A 21937-nucleotide genomic window follows, 5' to 3' on the forward strand; every position below is an offset into this window, starting at 1 on the left:
AAATGTTTATTACATTCAATCCAATGGTCATGACGAAAACAACTGTCATCATTGGAATCTGTCAATTTATGTCTTCAATTTCAATTTGGGACAAATGTCTTTTTTATTGGTTCCAAATTTGACGATTTGTAATTTCGTCACTAATTTGGGAACTAACGTGACAATTTGTTATTAATCCAAAATTTCTCATTCAATACATATAATTAGCTCAAATCTCAATCATGTAAAAGTATTAGAAAATCTCACAAAAAATTGAAGAAATTTTCGAAAAGTATGTAGAAACTCACAAATATGAAAGACTCTCAATTAGAGAAAAAAATCACAAAACAACTCTAAGAGCTCAAGGAACATATTCAAAAGCACTTCCAAAAATGTTTCAAACTTTATTGTGTGATTTTTTTTTCCATGAAATTTCAGATATTTTCTTTTTAAATTTTTCGAGATTAAAGAGGAGAAGAAATCTAAATATCATTGTGACGTGTCCAAATCTAATTGGCTACAGAAGAAAATATTAGAAAGTAGTAACAAATATGATAAAATTTTGTGTTGCAAGTCAAATCATAAAAAGTTTAAAAGGAGGGATAAACTTTTGATTTCTTTTCATTTTAATTTAATAAGTATACGTATTATTTTAATTAATAGTCTACTTGTACAATCTTTTATCATCTAATATGAACAATTGGAATAATTTGATTCAAAGTGAAATTTAAAAAATCTTTTTTTCCAACTTAACATATGATTTGATTCAAAACTAAATCAAATTGGGATTTTGATCTAAATTTTCTCTATAAGGTTTTTGTACTAATTTGGTCTCTATATTTTTTACATTCATTTTTCTTCTTGTATTTTTATTTTGGTTATTGTGTTTTCAAATTTTGGTTTAATTTTTGTCTTTTGTACTTTCAAATTTCAAAATATTCATTTTTGGTCCTTTATTTTTTGAGAAAATGTCATTTTGGTATCTTAAAACCTAATAAAAAACGAAAATGAAATGATCGAATTAGTTTTTTTAAAAAAACAAAAATTATAAAAATCAAAATAGATATTTTAAAAATATAGAAACTAAAATAAATATTGTGAGTTGAGATACCATGTTAGAATTCAAAGTTAAATATTTTGTCAAAAAAAAAAATCAAAGTTAAATACAACGAGTTGATGTATGTATACATGTGGCGGTTTTCTTACCAAAGTTTCTCAATTTTTTTTTGAAGAGGAGAAAGCACTTACAGCTAGCCTATCGGCGTCAGCCAAGCTTCGACCGCGACTGCTCGTCGCTTCTGGCCGCACTAAAGATTTAAGGTATGAATAGCCCTTTTCCAGGTATAAATGAAATTCTGATCCAAGATTAAAAAATGAATGAGAAAAGGTATGTCATTTACATGTGAAATTATCCATTTAATCCAAAAATGTGCATGAGGGCTTGACGCTCCATGAAACCTTGTTCCTTCCTCTCGCTTCTTCCATTATTTTTTCTCATCAAATTTGCAATAGTTTCATCGATTTTTTTCTTCATTAGAATTCTTGCTCTTCCTTCTTCTTCTGGCTCCTTGGTCTCGCTTTAGCTTCGTCCTCTCACTCTTTGGTCTCGCTCTTGCTTCCTTCTCTTGCTCTAACTTCTATCTTTGATTTGAGAGGAGGTAGAGAAAAGATTAGGTCAAATTTCATTTGGATCTTCTATTTTGGACTATCCGTACCATCCTCACGATAAAAATGTCGTATTCCCATAGTTAAGAGATTAGGGATTTAATGGGATGACATTTTCTAGATGCACGCGGCCCTATTTTATAACTTTTGCTTGGTAAACAATCAAAATTGTACTTTATATTTATAAATTTATTGACTTCATCTCATATATTTTTAGTAGGTATTTTAGATTATGTTTTGACAACTATTTTTAGATTTTATGATCTTAATAATGCAAATTCGAAAAATACTTTTATCTTTTCTACCTAAATTTTGGAATTAAAATTTTAAAATGTAAAATTATATATTAAAAAAAAAAACGCTACTCCAGATTATAAAGTCAATTCATTTCTATTAAATTAAAATATAAATTATATAGTGTATTATAAATTATAAAATATTACAAAATAATAATAATTTTCAAAATTTTTAACATTCATAAATTAATTAGAAATAAACATATTCAACCTAATGTCTACAACGAGTTTAATTGTTTATTAATATATTATCAAAAATATATTTTGATTACCCAATTATAAATCTATCACCAAAACATATTTTTTAGAATATGAAATACAATATTATTTTCATTGAATTCCTTGTTTTTAAATTTACAGTGATAAATTACTTACCAAACATAGTTCTATTTTTAAGACGGAGAGATTCAAATATTTTGTTGAATTTTGACAAAATATTGAAAAAAGAGTAGCGTCTCGCATTTAAAAAGTTTAAGAAAGTGATAGATTTTGAATACTATAAAAAGAGCTATGCCTTAAGTTTTCGATTATCCCGTTTTAAATAATATTTTCTCTATTTTTGGAGTTTTGTGTTCTCAAATATAATTACCGTTGAGTTAGAGGTTAGTCTGCGGAATGGGCATCGTTTTTAAAATTCCATTGAATGTAAATCCTTGTTTTTGAAAACGGATAAAAACGGAAAATTGGGTACTCACAATATTTCCATTGGGCCAACAAAATTAAGCGCAAACCCGTGTGCCGAACACAGACTTGAAACTTCCCCAAATCCAAATCCCATTATAAACCCTAACCCAAAATTCCTCTCTCACACTCATAATTTCTCTCTTCTTCTCTTATTAATCTCACTTTTTATGAAGATTTCGCCTACCTTGGAGATGTGCATGAGCGAGCTCGCCAAGTTCCGAGATCGAGTCGGAACTTCTTCAAGACGGTTCTTGCCGAAGCTCGGAGACGAAGCAACAACAGATCGCCGGGAGAAATCTATTCAAGAGGCTACCAAACAGAACAATAACAGAGGAATCGATGATCCCAAGGAGGTGATTCTTTCGGAATCCATGATTTTCTTGCTAATTGACCGGTTTATTGTTTGGTGATGCTGTTGATGGGAAGGTTTCAGAGTTTTGTAATGTAAATCTGTTTTATGTAAATGTTGTTTTTGTGACGAATTGGTGTTGGATCTTTGCCATGGAAGAGACGACGGTGCAGAAATTGCTCCTATCGCGATGTAGGAGACGACTTATCATTTTGTCTCAAATTAACATTTCATCTTTTTTTTTTTCCTTTTCTTTTCTTTTTTAATTAAGTATTGAAAAATAGGCTAAAGTGTGATGTATCTAAAGTTTAAAATGTTGATATGGATGAAAATTTATTTTTATGAAAATTTTGATGGAAATATCCATAGATATTATGGAAAATTATGAACACAAAATATTTTAAAAAAATTAATTTAAATTAGTAAAGTAATATTTTATGACTTTCAATCGAGTTAACATACATATTATTTATATTAATGGTGTTTTTTTTTTTTTTTGTATTTTGTCGATTTTTTACAATATAATAGAAATATTGATTCATCCTTTTTGTCACTATCGAACATATGAAAACATGAAAATATCGACTGAAATTTAATACTCAAACTATGTTGAAACCATCACGATAAAAGTTTCAATAATACTCAAAGTTAGTACATAAATTTAAAGATAAAAAGTTTTCTATAATACTCCAAGTTTAAAAGTGCCACTTTTAGTTTTCTAAAAAAATGCCACTTGTACAAACCGTCTGATAAAGTTAAAAAATGCATAAGTTTAATTAGTAAGAAATATTTGGTTTAACTTTTTAAATCTTTAATTTTAAGAATAAATTATTTTAAAAAGATTTGAATGGTTTAGCAATCTTTCTATTTTGAACCTCTATCATTTATAGAGGTGTTAATAAAAGTCTATCATTTATGTAGGTGGATTGAAGTCTATCGAAACTTATAGAAACTTAAAATAATTAAATTTTGTTATTTTATGTAAATAGTTTCTCTTATTTATGTTTAAAAATCATTTTTTTTTCTTTTAATATTTGTTTTTCTTTTTGTCGTTCATATTAGATTTGGGATAAGGTTTGTGAATAAGGTGATATTCACACTTTTTATATTTGACGAGAATTCATCATTTTGTTGAGCTTGGAAATTGGTGTGAGATTGGACAAATGGATGAAAATGAGTTCAATCCGGAAAAAATAGTCACCATACTAAGAACATATACTAATCTATCCAAAGGCAGTTTGGAAAAATAATTGCAAAAAAATAAATAATAATAATTAATTGGGGAGTAGAAACTATTTTGTAAAAATAAGGTAGCTTTTTTATCCTTATTTATTTCAATCTTTTGTGTAGGCTGAAACCAAAAGAATTATAACCGGTTTCGTAGACAACTTAGACTCTGTTTTATGTTTCCAAATTTATTGAATTTATGAAATATACATTTGAAATTTTAAAATGTAAATATATATTAAGATAATTAAAAATCACTTTTAGTCCCTAATCTTTGGTAAAAGTAATATTTTAGTCATTGAATTTTGGTTTGTAACAATTTAGTCACTAAACTTTCAATTTTGTAACAATTTAGTCTTTGAACTTCATTGTATAGCAACTTAGCCATTATACTTTAAAATGTATAACAATTTAGTCTCTATTATAAAAATTAATGTTAAGATTTAATTAGATTTCTTGTATCAATAAATCGATAAACTAATTAGAAACTCAATACTTTTATAAATTACAAAGTCTACATCATAAAAGAACAAAAGTTGACGTCAATTTTTGATAAATTTTTTTACTATGGTTAAATTGTTACAAATTTGAAAGTACAAGGACTAAATTGTTGTATAATAAAGTTCAATGACTACATTATTACAAAATTGAAAGTTTATAAACTAAATCATTACAAACCAAAATTCAATGACTAAATTGTTACTTTCATGAAAGTTTAGGGACCAAAAATGTTTTTAACCTATTAAAATTGATAAAAACAATAACAAATATAATATTTTAGGTTATAAATTCAATTAGTTTTGTTAAATTATAATATCTAATATGCAATATATGATATTACAAAATAATATAATTATACAAATTTTTTTAAATAAAACAAGTTTATAAATTAATTAGTAATGGTTTATAAATCCACGTCGTATTTAGTGGATAACAATAATTAGTTTTATAGTTTATAAGTATATTTTTAAATATATTTTGAAAATTTGTTTAAATTGAAATTTAATTTATGAATCTACTATCATACACATATCTGAAAATATGAAATACAACTTTATTTTCTTTAAATCCCTTGTTTTTAAGATTCTATTTTCATATTGTCTACCAAATATGCCTTTATAAGAATTAAAATTTTACACGTCAAGCCCTTTTTGATCCATTTTAGTTTTTGTTTTTAATTTCTCTCTCTATTTTTTTTAATGTTCAAAATTCAGTCTTTTGTAAAGACGAAATGAAATGTGTATTTATTTTTCTTGAGAAATTATATAAAAAAAAAATGCCTACTTAAAATATCCAACGTTGAGATATACCTCAATACTATTGCAAAAATGTCTACCAAATTTTTAGGAGGGGAGAGTGAAGATTTCTTTTTCCAGTTATACCCCTACATATCTAGTTATTTACAGATATACCATAACAACATAAATACAATTTTTTCGATTATAAGTAAGAAATTTTCAAGAAGATTTGAATAATATACATTATCTTAACCCAAAACTAATGGAATACAACACATGTTTATAAATATATTATTATTTATATTATCTATATTTAGGGTTGAGATTTCTCATTTTAAATTTTTTGTTTATAATATGTTCATCTTCTTACTAACCACAAGATTATTTCATCGACGACAATAAAAATATAAACAAAGGCAGTAGATCATGGTGAAGGAATAAAAGAGAAAAGTACAGTGTCCGTTGGTGAAGTTTCATTCTCTACTTGTCTTCAATCCTATCCCAATTGTGTCTTCTACTAGATCGAAGCAAACAAAATTTATGTAGATTTTCAGGTATGTCGTTGTGCACCGCTCATCATCTCTCATATGCAAATTGTTAGCAAACTCGAGCAGAAGTTCTATAGGCTAATTACAGTTGTAGTCATAGAAGCAAATAAAAGGGTTTGATGAGTTTCTCTTTTAGGGTTTGAAATTGGAGAGTAAGGTGAATTTTGAATGTTTAATAGAAGAGTGTGCTCTACAGAGCCATTGAGGTCGATTAATTTTAATATTTGCATGCAATCATTACTAAAAGTCTCATATGTACGTATATACCATTGTAACCTTATATAAGTCTTATAAGTTGTCTATATATCATTGTTATCTTATTTTTATTGAATATTATTATAAGATTACATATATACTTCATTTTATTTATAATGCAACTCATGGAATTTATGCATATATACTTCATGAAATGCATGCATAAGATAAGTATTTTTAGAAATTTAGATAAGTATTTTTAGAAATTTATTTACCCCTTGGTTGGTTCTAAGTTGTCTATGAGATTGGAGATAGTTAGGAGGATTAGCAATTTTTGACTATTTATTTACTACTTGGTAGTTGGTTTTTTTTTTTTTTTTTTTTTTTTTGTTAATTGTATTTGGATATAGATGTATTTATGCAAATACATGTTTATGCTTTTATGTACATCATAAGTCCAATTGAATGTCTACCTATACTCAGTAACGCTACTATCATTTTACAGACGCATATATATAACATGCATATATACATCTATGAGCTTGAGGATAAGAGGGAGAAAATTAGTAATTTTGAATTTGAAATTGGAGCAAGTGGAGATTGTTGGATTTGAATTTGTTTGGTTTAGTTAAAAATTTTGTATATGTTTGTTATTTTATATTTGATTACATTTTGTTTGTTAGTATTTCTCCTTTTTCTTATAAGAATTGAAATAGTTACAAAAAAAAAATAGAATAATCTTAGTTGGGTAAATTTCTTCTCCTATTTTTTACCATCAAACGTGAATAGTATTAAATATTTTTAAAAGTTAGTTTCATTTTAAGGTGAATGGTATACTAGAATCAGTTTAAAAAAAAAAAGTTTCAATTTTAATTTATTTTCAAGATTTGATTTAAGATCGAATCAAATTTTCTCTATAAATTCAATCTTGACATTCCAAATTTTCATTCGATAATCTCTTTCTCTATTTCTTTCTTTTTTTCTCTCTCTCTTTTTCTATTTCTTTCTCATGTTTTTTTTTCCCTTTTTCTATTTCTTTCTCATGTTTTTTTTTTTTTTCTCTTTTTCTATTTTGTTGATAACTTTTTCTTTTCTTTTTGGAGGGATATGCCTAGGTGACTTTAGGTCTTTAACTCCAACTCCAATTATTCTTTCCTAAATGATAAGATGTTTTTTTTTCCTTCCGTAATCTATTTCTTTTTATATGGTAAAACAATTGAGTATTAAGTATTTATGATATTTGCCGCTGAAAATTATTCTCAATCCTTTACCCACTTCACTTTCCTTTATCAATGTTCTTTTTTTCCCTTTATATAAATATTAAATTAAATTTGATTAATGGTATACATTGAGTTTTGATTTTAGATTTAGACTAGACTCAATAACAAATTGTGCATTTTCCAAACGAAAGGAATTAAGGTATTAATCAAATCATCTAATAAAAAAAGTAATATTTGTTTGAAATAAAATTTAAAATTAGGAAGAAGCATTGTAAATAAGTTTTTAGGACTTATGTTTTCACATATAAGAAATAGTATTTTAGTTTAAAATAAATTTTAAAACTAGAAAATAATCGCATCATTCAAATGTAAATTAAAAAGATTTTTTTACTACACGAATTAACTCAAAATAAAAATATTAATAAAATTAAAAAGATAATCAAATCTCTCATTCCAAACAAATAAAGATTTTGTAGATTAAAAATTGTGTTTTTAAGATTTAGATAGGATTATATATGAAGGCAAATTCTTATAAATAGAAAAACCATAAAAATATTTACAAGTTTCAAAAGTACTTTTGGAACTTTTTGTTATAAAGTTTAAATATTTAAAATATTTTTTATATTTAAAAATGCCTCTTATATGAAATGAAAAAAAATAAATGATGATAATTTGATTAAAATTAAAGTTTGAAACTAACAAATTAATTAAATCATCCCAACCAAAATAAATAAATAAATATATTTTTTTAACATGATTATCACGAATTAAAAAAAATGGAAAAGATATTTTTAATTTAAATTAAAAGTTTAAAATTAGGAGGATATCTTTTTCTTTTTAGTTTTAAATCAAAATAAAAAAAATATTTTTTTTTTCTTAAACTATTCAATTATTTATTTTATTCCTACAAAAATACGTGCAATGCACATAGTATAGTATTTGACTAATTTTACTAAAATGAAGGATTAAGCATTTATGTAAAGAAACTAAATTGTAGATATTTTGAAATGCAACCACCTATTTTGATGCTCGACCTTTTTTTTCTTTTTTCTTATTTGTTTAATTTTTTTCATCTTCTATACTTTTTAATTTTAGGGTTTTTGTCAACTTCGAAAATTTGTTTGTCATATTTTATATATATATATATATATATATATATATATATATTTGTCTTATCTTCTATATCTAAATTGGAAGCTATCACCTCCTATTGCATTCTTCCGAATTAAAATTTTTAGACACCTTCATCTCTATCTTCACATGGAATTTGTAGACCACAAATTGACTATAAAAATTGAACGTCATGGTTAGTTCATAGTTGCATCATGAACAAAAAACAATATTAAGTTTTAAAACTTACATCTCTAAAAAAATTTTTAAAAAAAAATAATACTCGCAATATTAAGAAAAATAATACACATTTAATTCAACCTTTATTGCAAAATTTAAAACTTAATTTTTTTTCGTGATACAACCAACCACGACATTCCATTTTTTAATCAATTTGTGGTCTACCGATTCCATGGTAAGGTATAGATGAGAAGAATTGAATTCCATGTGGAAGCATGTGAACGCCTATGCTTTTAATTTAGTTCCGAATTTACAAAAAATACGGGAAATTTAAACATATTTTAACTAAGCATACTTTACTGTGAAGAAATCTAAGGAGAAAGAAAATACTTTTGAAGACAACTTCTTTATTCTTCTCTAATTCTTTATTGTGACCACGAACTCTGAAACTCTCTATTAACTGTCGGGCACTCCACTAAAGACCGACAGTTGCACTCTTTGCACTACAGATATATTTCTGTGTCCATTGGATATAACCAATCAACAGTACAAACAAATTGTTCGTAAGTACAGTTGGGCCAAATTATTGTTTTGCCCATGTAGTTACATCTAACTCCTTAAGTACTAATCACTCTAATGAACAATAGATCATAGTCCTACTATGACTAAACCCTTCTCAGGTGAAAAAATGGTGTGGCGCCATATTGTTCAAGACCCGGAATCAGCCCTTAAGGGAGCAATTTATCTACTTACCCTACTTCGGGGAAGGAGTGAATTCCATCTTATGTAGTTGAGTTCCCAGCTCCCCAATCAGACGAATCCCCAAAATGGTAGGCTTGTTGAGTCGGCGATCTGGCCACTCTCACCCATACAAATCAAACGACCACCCTCATAGGCAGGAGTTCACACCTCACTCAGGATTAAGGTCATGTTACCTATGGTCATCCTGGTGAAATGAAAGTCTCTATTATGAACGATGTTATATAATGAGACTAAACATTTTGTGGTTCGATCTTATATAAACTCCTTTGTATAGAATATCCCCGCTCGCATGTCTAATACATGAATGATCAGAATCATATCATTTGTAGCACTTTACAACAATTGTAACATTTACAAAGTCAGCCATACTAACAATGTCACAAGGATAAGATACCCAGCCTTATCCATCTACTACAGATCATTTAGGTTATCACTTAAACATGATCCACATGTATGTCTCCATATACATATTTAAGTTACAACAATAACCTTGAAAGTTAGTTTATTGGTTTGTGGTTAATGCAACTAAAAGATCACATATTTTATAGACAAAGTGAATAAAAATATCATATATTATTAATCACATAAAAGTTTGTTCATACAAAGTTTACAAACTATAAGACCCTACGAGATTTAAGGCATCAACCCTAACATAGCAAACCACCGAGAGGTGTGCGTTGCGTGACTATAGTGAGTCAATCCTATTTGCTTAGTTTGAGGCTATCGCAATGTTTGTCTATGTGCCGAGTAGCTATAACCAACTGCCCGAGAGGGTAAGAGTAGAACTCACTAAGCAAACTAAGCAATGTTCTTAGAGATAAGAATAACCTTATGCTCAACGCAACCATACGTTATAGAGATATAAAGCATGTGGCTGACCACTGAGAGGTGTGCAATGCACGAGTGTGACGAGCTGGGATTACCCTTGCGACCAAACTTAAGGACTTGATGAGATCTCCTCCCCAACTCTACTTCTCCATACATCTTATTACGCGTTAACAGTTGTTGCATCTCTACCGATTCTCACAGTCAAACTTTAGTTGTTCAGTCTGTTTAGCTAGGAGTAGAAGTAACGCATGTTAATCAACTTCTTTCTTTTTATTTTTATTCTCCGCCTCAAACACATTACTTTACAATCATCTTTTAGTTGCAAGTCCCCGTGTTCAACTTCGGATCATCCCGAGAAACTTGCAATCTTGTTATACTTGGCAAGAGAGCAAGAAAACTTGTGACAGGAACGCATGATCATTGCATACACGTTTAACGCATGATGCATATTCTTCAGACCATCGCATAATCATCACATGACCATTGACGCATATCAACAAACCAACTTATCCTCAACAAGTTTGTAAGTCCGAGTCTTGATTTTGGCAAGTGTTGCTAAGGATCAAGATGAAGAACAGAGAATTTCGGTGCAAATTTGACGTTATACATAAGCATTTTGTACAGCAACGCTAAGGCGTTATACCTTTTTTGGGATTGGTGTCCTAAATCTCTCTTGTATTCTCGTAGTTTGTAAACTTTGTACAACCAAATTTTTATTATTAAAATAATTTTTATTTTATGAGCATACACTCAATCCATTAAATAAATATCCTAGGTTATTTTATGTAATTTAAACATGTCTTTAGAGACATACAGGTGGATCATGTTTAAATGATAACCTAAATGGTTTGTAGTAGATGGATAAAGCTAGATACCTTATCCTAGCGACACTACTAATACAACCTTCTTCGTAGTTATTACAAAGTGTTGTAAACTACTACAAATGATTTGATCCTGATCATTCATGTGGAAACATGTGAGCGGAGGTATCCTATACAAAGAGTTTATATACGACCAGACCACGAAATGCATAGTCTCATTATATAACTGATAACTTGTAGAAATACAAGTTATTATGTCTCAAAAGTTGGAACAATTAGGGTTTTTAATGATAAAATCTCATCATTCTTAGAGAAAATGCATGAAATTACTCAAACACTACCAAACTCATACAAAAAAGTGTTTATTACTGAAAAGTTGCGTCACTAACGCATAATATTGCAGGATTTCAACAAAGATTCTAAGTGTCGCATACAACGTCAACGCATAGGCATGCGTCGGAAGGGTTTCAACACAAGAAATATTCATTGATTCAGGCTGTTTGTGTCAAATCACCACTTGCAAGCATGGGCATCTGCAGTTGGCGACGTCTGAAAAGTGTCTGAGTGTCAAGTGGTTGACCAGGGTATGGAATTTAATGCTGCTTTATCATCAAACTGATGAAGAATAACGTCTATAAATAGAAGAAATCCCACCAGATGAAGAATTAGCTCATTTTGTATAATTTTGAAATTTAGAGACTTGAAATTGTGCTGCTGTGACAAGAACACAAGAAGGAAGAGATCCACCCCCACCGTCGATCAAGGAGTGGAGAAAGCTTAGCTTGAGAGAGAATTTTCTACCATTTCTTCTACAAGTTGGTTGTATACGAATTTAAATTGAGTCAAAGAGGACAAAAGATTGTACTCTGCGGCTTGACTCTTTTCTTTTTATCCCAATTCTAATTCTCTTCATCTCATTTGATTGAGTATTGATCTTGTAAAGACAATCGGTTTCTTTATGAATTCACATATTTGATCTACTACACTTTGCTATTGTTTATTTCTTGATTTACGTTAGATGCATCTATAACTTCATGCAAAGTCCATTTCTAAACGCCTAAGCCAACTGAATCACTTGGTAAAAGCTACTTTAGCTTGAATTATTCGACAGAATAAGCAAGCAAACATTAAGTTAGAAACACTTGGTACATCTAGAGATAGACATACTAGTATGTTATTGCATTCTGTGACTAACGCATACATCCTAGAGATAGGAAATTGTATGGCATTCACATTGAGAAGTGTTGAATAGAAAATAAGTAGAAATCTAACGCCAAAACAGAGATAAACAAGTCATTTCCATCCGCATCACATTCTTGTTCGTGTACATTTCACTTAGCTCGACGCATATCCCTTGCACTGAACACCATTTTCACACAACCCCCTGTTTTTTACTTGACCTTTTTGTACCTTCTTGCACGCACACAACAAACTTAGTGTAGATAACTCATTCCGCATTCATTTAGGATACTTCTACATTAGCTATAATGCAAGCTCTACATTAGCTTTAATCTAAATCCCTAAGTTCGACCCTGGACTTACCAGGAACCTAAATTGGATTTATACTTGGATCTGATTCAGGAAAAATTGAATGCATAAAGAGGAGTGTCACGCGTCCCTTCATGCATCACTAACGTATCATCAACGCATCACTCACATTTGCACTCTTTTTCCAATTTTCTCATACAATACACTCCTAAGCTCGCATCACGAATTGAATGAACAATAATGCCGTTAATAGTAAAGACTTACATTTTACCAAGATGACCATAGATGACATGGCCTGAATCCTAAGTGAATTATGAACTCTTGCCTATGAAGGCAGTCCTTTGATTTGTATGAGTGAGAGTGGTCAGTTCGCCAACTCAATATGACTACCATTTTGGGGATTTGTCTTATTGAGGAGCTGAAAACACAGCTACACAAAACATAATTCACTCATTCCCTGTTGTTGGGGTATGTAAATAAATTGATCTCTTGAGAGTTGATTCCGAGGCTCGAACAATGTGGCGTCGCACCCTCTCTTGGCCCGAGAGGAGTTTGGTCATAGTTTGGCTATAACTTATTGTTTAATCTCTTGCTCCATTTAACTCCAGTGGTAGTTGCTTCACTTAGGTTGCAATGGTGTTAAAGTCTCCCACTCCTTTTTTAGAGAAGAAGTTTAAGCTCTCACTTAGAATCCTTCAAAGAAAAGCTCAAAGAAGTGGTGGCTATGGTGGATTTGGGGTGGAAGTTTGATAGAGTTTCGACCTCTTTCGATGATGAAAATCCCTATATCTTGATCAATTCTTTGAAGGTCCTTCTAATGATTATGCTAACATCTCGCATTAAATTCCATTCCCTTCTATGCCGCCTGCTTCGTATCAGAGATTCATTGACCCTGCTACGAACGTCTCACATCAGCTACCAACTTATTCTGTTGATTCCCACGCATTTGTCATTTACTTTTTTTCGTATTTCATCTCATCGCGTGGTACTATGTGTTGTAAAGTTGGTCGTCGAGTTGATTCCTTCCATGCAATCACAGATTCAGCTCGTTTCTTTGGTTGGTTTTTCTCTTCAATTCATCTAAATCCTGCATCCAAAAATGACAAATTTTACACTTTTCAAGGATTATTAGTTTTTTAAGCATATGATCGCAAGATATGATTATTTACATGAATTCCTTGTCAAGTTAATGCATTTTTCTCTTAATTTTCCTAATTATTCTAAATTAAAAGGTAAAATAACTTATATTTTTCTACAAGTCATCAGAACATCCAAGGCTGCTTAGTTCTATATTTTCATTAACAAAATTAATTATTATTATTACTCATTAAAGAAAATCCACTAAACTTTAAATAAAATCAAAATGTTTTTTTTTTAAAATTTTTTTTTTTTAGTATTTCAATCATGCAAATCAACCGTGGCAATCTTTAAAATGCTGCAAACATTTATTTTTTAACACATCCTATTTTCCCTCTTTTTCCTCATGGTTCCAAATAATATATTGTGCATTATGTACATTTTCCTTCTTTCCTTTTCTTTTTTTGTTTTTTTTAACAATGAGTCCTTAGGCACAAACATAATATAATATAATAATATTTTTTTTAAAACATTTTCTTTTAAAACTCAACTAAAAACTCATGTGTCATTCTTCCAATGCTCCATATGTTACCTTCTAAGTGAATCGAATTTGATGATTAAGGATTTGTTTGGATTGATTTGAGAAAAAAATATTTTTCAAAAAACTCATTTTTATTTAAACACTTTTGATAAAAACTTATTAAGATACACCTGAAAAACTATTTTGAATGGTTGTCAAACACTCAAACTTCTTCCAAAATGACTTATTTTTAAATTAAATACTTAAAAATGTATTCCAAACACACTGTAAGTCACTACGTCACGACATTTGATATTTTTCCATTAAGCTTGTTTCACTTATATCTTCTTTGTTGGAGCTTCGATTTGATTGATTCAAATTATATTGGAATCGTTGTTCCGAGCTCTACACATGGACACTTCAAAACACCAAAATTGTTAGTGAATAAAAACATGTTTGTTATCATCAAAATATTAATTAACTAATTAATTTGAGATTAAGGATCAAAAGCCAACAACCTCTTATGACCATCCTCGGTGATCACTTTGGCAGTCAGCTCCAATAAATACCACTTCTAACATCCAATTCTAGTAACGTCTGCCTCCGGCAACCAACTCTGATGGTCATCTCTAGTAACCACCTATGCAACTAAGTCCGTCGACCACTCCTACAACCAATTCCAATGACTACATCTGACAATCACTTTGGTGATCAACTCCAGTGAAAACCACCTCCGATACCCAATTTTGGCGACGAATTAGCTCCAACAACTATCTCTCCGTGGCGGTCATCTCCATCGTCCACTCTATGCGATCAACTCACGGTAGCTAACTCCAGCAAAGGCCACCTCTGACCCCAATTTCAGTGATGACCACCTCTGACAACTAGCTCCAACGAATCCCTTCCATGGCAGACTCTGACGGTTACCTCTAGTGACCAATTTATAGTTTTTAATAGCATTCTTTTATTGTAATGTGACATTAATAGAAACACTTTGAATATAGCAAATCAAACAAATTTGTGTATCAAAAATCTTTTTGAGACCAATTTAATTAACTAGACCCAAAACCTATAGAATAAAAAAAGTATTTGTCCCCCCCGGCAGTTTAGTTCTTAAGAAAACAAAATCAATGAAATATAACAAATTCCCAAACTTTTAAATTGTAATCGTTAAAATTGGCCTTAATACCAATGTACGAACAATAGAAAATAATAAATAAAAAATATAAGAAAAGAAATCATTTTCTCTAGTTCTCTGGAAGAAAAAATAAAATTTGAAACAAATAAAGATTTTTCTTAAAAAAAAAAAGAAAAAAGAAAGACTCAAACTCAATTTGGCCCAAGCCAATGTAAGGCCCAAGAGAATTCTCTATAAATAGAGGAATTATCTCTTGGGAGGAGGAATTGAAGGCAAAATCTCTTTGAAGTCTACAAGGATCTAAAGAACATAACTCCTTCAAGGCTTTGAAGATCAGAAGACACTAAAGCTCTAAAGATTAGAAGACATATCAAAGCTATCAGAAGATATTAAAGCTCTAAAGATCATAAGACATATCAAAGTTATAAAGACCGAAGTCCTTTGAAGATACAAGCATTCTGACCATGTTTGAAGATTAAAGTCCTTTGGAGATATAAGCATTTTCCAAGACTTCAACTCCAAGATCATCATGCACTTCGCTTCCTCAAATCAAGTGTACGTATTCGACAAAGAGAATCAAGGATCAAGTACTAGAGATCAAACCATATCGCATCAACATCAACATCAACATCAACACTAACTCAAGTTCAACTACACGAAACAAGATTCTTCAGAAGCCTCGTGCAAGCACTAGTCATCCAAGAAGATCAGTAAGCCCAAAGGCCGATCATCAAAGAAGATCAACAAGCCCAAAGGCTGGTCGTCCAAGAAGGTCAACAAGCCCAAAAGCCGATCGTCCAAGAAGATCAATAAACCCAAAGATCGATCTTCCAAGAAGATCAACCTTATACTCACTTTCTACAAAATTAATACAAATACAAAGTTCAAGTTCCACGAAATAAATTTCTCTTGAAATCTCGTGCAAACACATACTATATATATATATATTTTGTTGGCAGTGTAGTTCTTATAAAAATCAATAAATCCTCAAATTTATTGCCCGTAAGTGTTAAGATTGAGCCTCAAAAGTGGTGTATGAACACTAGAAAATAACGGAAAAAATGTAGGAAAATAAATATTTTTTTAAAAATTTATCTAGTTCTACGTAAGAAAATTAAACTCTGATACAATCAAATATTTTAATAAAAAACCATTTTAACAATTATGTAACTAACTAAAAATTTATAGGCCAAACTTTTATAAATTTGCAACTTTGAGGCCCAATTTTAATAATTGTTTAAGTTTGAGTGTCTTCAAAAAATATTACAAATATACTTTTCAATCAATTTAGATATGAAAAAATTATGAAATAAGTTTGGTTAATTTATGTGTCGACAAAATATGATATTTAAGATACCACTAATGGTGTAATAAAAGAATACTAGAAAAGACCTAAATCAAGAATAAAAGAACTTGCGTCCTAACCACAAACTATTTAATCCATAATAAAATAGTCGGTGCTCCAAATACATATTATTATAACTAAGACTATTTTAGTTTGCACCCAAACACATAAACTATTATAATATAAACTAAAATAGTCTTACTCCAAACACACAGACTAATATAATCCACAATATAAAAATAAGGGAAAAAAGTCTACTCTATAAGTTGTAGAAAAAAACAATGGAAAAATGTGGTTGTCAAACAATTGTTGAAAAAAAGTAAGAAAACTCGAAATCTTTAGTAAAAATGTAAATCCTAACAATAAAATTTGAAGAATGGAATATGGAGAGTGATATTAGAGTTTGAGAGTGATCGAGAGATATTAGACTTGAATGAAGAATTTGGAGCTTTAGAAATTAATGACGAGAGTTTTTACATTGAAGGGCAAACTAGTCATTTCATAACCTCAAGAATCCTATTAGTCTTTAAATTTTAAAACTATCCTAAATATTTTTAACTCTTGGTGTTTGGACCATCTTTGGCAATTTCCCATGGAAATACAGAGTATCTTTTTTATGCAGGTTAAAAAATGCTAAATTATTGAAAATGTCTCTAACTTTCAATAGCTTCATTAAATAAAGTTACCATTAATGGTTAGTTTTTAGATAAAAATAACTAGTAGTTTGTTTCAAAAATATCTCTCAACTTTTAAAAGTTACCCTTATATACACTTAAAAAAAAACAGTTCAAATATACCCTTATTGTTAGTATTATGGACATGGAGGTCATATCTCGTTTAAAAATTACTCATAAACTTTTAAAATGTGCATTAGTACCCTTAACCTTTCAAAAAAAAATTTTTAAATATCTTTGTGGTTAATATATGGATGAAAGACATTTATCTATACCCCATTATCTCCCTCAATCATTTCCTCTCTTATGTTTCGATTTGGCCTAACATATCACTATTTTCTCTCCTTTTTTTCTCTCTCTTCTTCAATATTCCTTTTACTCATATTTCTCATCCATTTTTCAATCTCTAAAACTACCTACAATCAAAGTATATCCTATAGCAAGAAGAAAGGAGCGAATAATTGAATATCATCAAGAGGCTTTTGGACTTGAATGTTTTAACAAGGGTTGTACATTAGTAGTTGAATGTTTAATTAATATATTTTGAAACATGTTCAAATTTTGGGTCATAATTTTGACAACTAATAGGAGACAAAAGAAACAAAACATGTCGATGTTAGAGGTCCAATTCTCCCACCTACACTTTAATTACAATACATTTGCCAAAAAAAAAAAAAACATATGCATTACCAAATTTGTTGCAATGGCTTTTTTTTTGGGGGGGGGAAGAGGATGACTTCTTGGTTTTACTCCTCATTTGATTCCTCGTACTCACAAAATTTTCCATTTAAAATTTGCGGAGATGGAATTCTCCACGAGAATTTATTCTTTATTTAATCTCTTTAACAATTAAATTATGTTTTAAAAAAGTTTTCAATCAAATAGTTAATGCTCAACTATCAATCCTCGTTACACATGGGTAATTTCTCATTAAAAAAAATCTTAAACCTCTGAAAATGATATAAAATAAAATGTCATAAAAAGTTATTTAATTAACCATTCATACATTATACATATATATAGGATTAAAAAATAATAAAAAGATAATTAGATTGGCGAACAGGGAATGCTCTTATCCTTATATAGCTCATGAGAAATTTTTTCCTGCTCCTTCCTTCATTTTTCATCTAAATAGGGGTTCCTTACTCCATTAAGGATACATAACCGTGGAAGAAATCCTAAAATAATTTGGTAAGAATTTTTTTTTCTAAAGTTTAAAAATATCAATGAAACATTTGAAAATTCATGAGTATTTTTTAAACAAAGAACTAACTTTGAATTTGTATTCAATTAAACACAACATTAAAAATTTAAAGATTTATTGATCAAATTAAAAATTCATAAATTTATTGTACACTTTTTATAGTTGAGAAACAAACCATTCGAACATTATGATTAAATACGAGAACTTTTTTTTAAAAAAAAATAATTATTATAACATACAACTAATGAGTTAATATTCCTTTCCCATTGAAGTATGTATATTTATATCTCACGTTAAGATGACCAAAAAAAGATAAATAAAACACTAATAGTAAAGTGTAACAATGTGCAGAAAAATAAGGTAAAAATTATAAAAAGTGAGAGAATATTACACCTTTATATTACTTTAGGGATAAGCTACAAAACATTTCTATGACCATATCTTTATACAAAAGAAAAAAAAGAAACAACACACACCAAACACAGAATCTTAAATCCAAAGCTGCAACAAAGCAACCCCCTCTCTAATTTTCCAAAACATCAAAACAACACGACACAGGAAAATTAATTTTCATGTCGGCTTGAAAATTCCCAAATTCAAAGTTCTTGAAATGACAAACCATTTTTTTAAGAAAAAACTTCCATTTTCATACCAGAAAAATTCGGTATTCACAAACCGTCACCCCCCCTAAACAACTCTCTATTTGCATTCCAAGCACATTTTTTTCGTTTTCCTTCCTTATCTTCCTCTGTATTTACACCCGTCCCAGTCATATTCGTGCTAATGCACGTGGCGTCATTTCATTGGTTTGGTTGTATTGAGTTCTGTAGACCCTTCCGTAGGGAATCGGATCTCTTTCAACTGCCCCAAACGCCATGCAAAATGAAACGGCCTGTACTTCTTCACCTTTTTTGCGTTCACTACTTCTTGTTGTACGGTCTATCCGCGTCCCGGAGTTTCAACAGCTCCGGCGCGTTTTCCGCCACGCGCCACACCTTCACCGACCGATCCAGGCTACCACTGTACACAATCCACCGCCGGTTGCTATAGCTTCCGTATAGCTTTTTCACATTGCTTTCCTCTTCCGGTGACGATGGCGATTCTTCTTCATCTTCCTTAACGGCTAAGCATTTAACCGGTCCTGAGTGGCCGGTCAGAACAGACAGACACGTGTGAGATCCGGTGTTCTCTTCCCTCCGCCACACGCATATGTTTTTGTCCGCTGATCCACTGAACACCAAGTTTCCGGCCGTCGCTAAGCACAGTACAGCTAGTTTATGGCCGCGGAGGACTCCGCCGTGTGATAAATGCTTCTCGCTCTCCCAATAATTCACTACTCCGTCTGATGAACCGCAGTACAAGACCGCCGATGACAGGTTCACAACCAACGCCGTTATGGCATTTTCTTGCTTCAGCAACACCTGAACCAGAAAATGCTTTGTGCCTTTTCCCTGTAACTCCCTCCGCCAGACCTTCACTGTTCCGTCAGCGGATCCGGTGAACACAAGGCTTTCTAATCCTGATGCGACGGCGTTCACGGCGTCGTCGTGAGCGGTGATTGATTCGAGGCATTTCGAATCTGCGATTCGCCAGACCTTCATGGTTTTATCCCAAGATCCGGAGTATAAAAGCCCTAACTCCTCGTTTAGGCTCATCGAGGAAATGGCGTCGAAATGCTTTATACGGAGGACGTTGCGGTTGCGCCGGACTTTCACGTAATTTCTCGGATTCATTGAGCTTTTGACGAATTCCTTCAACGTCGGTAAGCTTCCGATTCGGCTATGAGATTTCGGATTCTTCGACGAAACTTTCCAGATACGAATCTTTCCGTCTTGATGTCCTGTGAAAATCCTATCTCCACACAAGATTATGGACTTCACTAATCCACTGTTTGATTTAAATCCAGTGAACTCCTTCAAATTCTTCCACACACGAATGTTCTTGCTATCCGATCCAGTATACAACAAATCCCCTGCCACTGCCAACGAATACACATGACCTTCCTCTCGCACCAGAGAGCCGATGAGTCCATTCTGAGCATAAAATTCATCGTCGTACAGATTCATCCCCGATCGAACGATCCACGGAGATTTCGAATACGGCGAAGCAGACTGATTCCACGGCGACATCAAATACGGTGAAGCGTCACCACTCGCCGGCGATTTGTCGTAGTTATACACCGGACTAGTCGCAGCAGATGCATTGCTATGCCGGGGAGAGAAATCGTTATCATCACCAGCAAAAATCGCCGGATCGGACTGCAAATAAGCTCCAAATCGCTTTCGATTCAATCCATTACGCCGCTCCATCACCATGACTCCTCCACCTCGATCCTCTCTCATCAAAAATCACAAGAAATCGTTTGAAAATTCTTCAGAGAATTTAACGAAATTGTATTGTAACGAATGAAAACAATTTTTGGGTTTTTTTTTTTAAAAAAAAAAGTGAATGTTTTTTTATCAATTTCAGGAGCGGGGAGGTGGAGATTATATAGGAAAAAAATATTAGAGAGAGAAGAAGGAATGGGAGGTTGCCACGTGGTAGAGAGAGAAATAATTATCTGAAGGAAACCGGGAAACCGGGGGTACCGGTAACATGGTAGATGAATTTGGTGAGACGGAAAAGGACCACAATTTTAATTTTAATATTTCTTTATTTTTAAATGCGGCGTTTAAACTTCACACGCTAATTCAGGGGGGGATTGGAATCGAAAGAGAAACAAACGTTTTCAGATTGGGTTTGACTTTTGACTTTCGAAATTCCGTATATAGGAATACGGCGTCGTTTTAGATCGAGTGGGCTGTTTCCATCCTTCTGTTTATGGATATCCGGGTCGGGTCAGTCGGGTCAGGGGAGATTTCAATGGTCAATTTTGGAATTTAATCAAAATTGGTAATAATTGAATATTAATTCTTTTTAGTGCTTGATTAGGCGGCTTTGTTTGAATGTGATGAGTTTTAGATTAAAGAAATTTATGTTATAGCAAAATGAAAACGAGTTTGTACTTTTGAATTAAAACATTTTTGTTTTTAGAATATTGGAATTGACTTTGAAAAATTACTATTTTTTCTTTTTAACAATATGTTACCATTCGAGCAAAAATACTCCTCCCCTCCATGAAAATTGAAAAGAAAAATAATTCCCTTGCTATATAATAGATGATCTTATTTTTTAAAAAAAGGTTAATACATAATTTAGTGGATGAAATACAAATTATCATCTATAGATGATTCACAAATTTTTACACATGATTTAACAATAAGAATTGAATTATGAAATTAAAATTTAAAAAATGACACATATGAAAGACGTAATGAAGTAAATTATATGCTTTGTCAATAAAAAACTATTTATTCCTTTTTCACTTAACTGGTGGTAAACAATAATAA

The 21937-nt window shown here is 30.8% G+C and overlaps 1 pseudogene across 1 annotated transcript; it reads right to left on the bottom strand.

Moving 5' to 3' along the window:
• Nucleotides 1–18925: 18925 nt before the first annotated feature.
• On the bottom strand, nt 18926–21012 carry LOC120078715 (protein JINGUBANG pseudogene; annotated as a pseudogene). Its single transcript, XR_016529854.1, has one exon. The product of XR_016529854.1 is annotated as a protein JINGUBANG pseudogene (transcript).
• Between the last annotated feature and the right edge of the window lie 925 nt (nt 21013–21937).

This window comes from Benincasa hispida, chromosome 5, assembly GCF_027475165.1.
Source record: "Benincasa hispida cultivar pf3 chromosome 5, pf3_genome.v1.1, whole genome shotgun sequence".
Classification (NCBI taxonomy): domain Eukaryota; kingdom Viridiplantae; phylum Streptophyta; class Magnoliopsida; order Cucurbitales; family Cucurbitaceae; genus Benincasa; species Benincasa hispida.